The sequence below is a fragment of the Anneissia japonica genome, unplaced genomic scaffold, assembly GCF_011630105.1.
Source record: "Anneissia japonica isolate Jap-2015-1 unplaced genomic scaffold, ASM1163010v1 scaffold288202_len37801_cov127, whole genome shotgun sequence".
Taxonomy (NCBI): Eukaryota; Metazoa; Echinodermata; class Crinoidea; order Comatulida; family Comatulidae; genus Anneissia; species Anneissia japonica.
This window is the reverse complement of record NW_022693126.1, coordinates 16,320-16,732: the sequence shown is the minus strand read 5'-3', so window position 1 is coordinate 16,732 and position 413 is coordinate 16,320. Positions and strand designations below refer to the sequence as shown.

General features: G+C 38.7%; 1 protein-coding gene across 1 annotated transcript in view; it reads left to right on the top strand.

Moving 5' to 3' along the window:
* Positions 1-413, top strand: part of LOC117100667 — a 5,605-nt gene that overhangs the window by 767 nt on the left and 4,425 nt on the right. The gene's annotated exons all lie outside the window — the stretch shown is intronic.

Sequence of the window (413 nt, the reverse complement as noted above, 5' to 3'; positions counted from 1 at the left end):
ATAAATTTAATGGCAAAAGGGATAAACCCATAAAAACAACGAGCAGCCACATAAATGCAAATAATGATAATATAAAATTTAAACGAAACAGTAGAGAAAATCCGATCAAGAATGACAAAACAAACTAAATTTCCACTGGAAAAAATCCCAATATCTGCAGACGGATCCGTTTCGGCCTTCTAGGCCTCATCAGTGCAGCTAGGGTAAAGATGAAGACCAAACGCTATGACCAGCTTGAGCAGGGCCTAGGCTAGCCCGACGTTCAACTGCAGCATCGCTAATGAACCGTCAATGCCAAACCAAGACAGTATATAGATACGGCCCAGGTGTGGATGCAAATATTGGAACAAGTGTGTATAAGAGACAGGTATTATTACAACAATTGTATTATTACTTGAATATACATATATAGG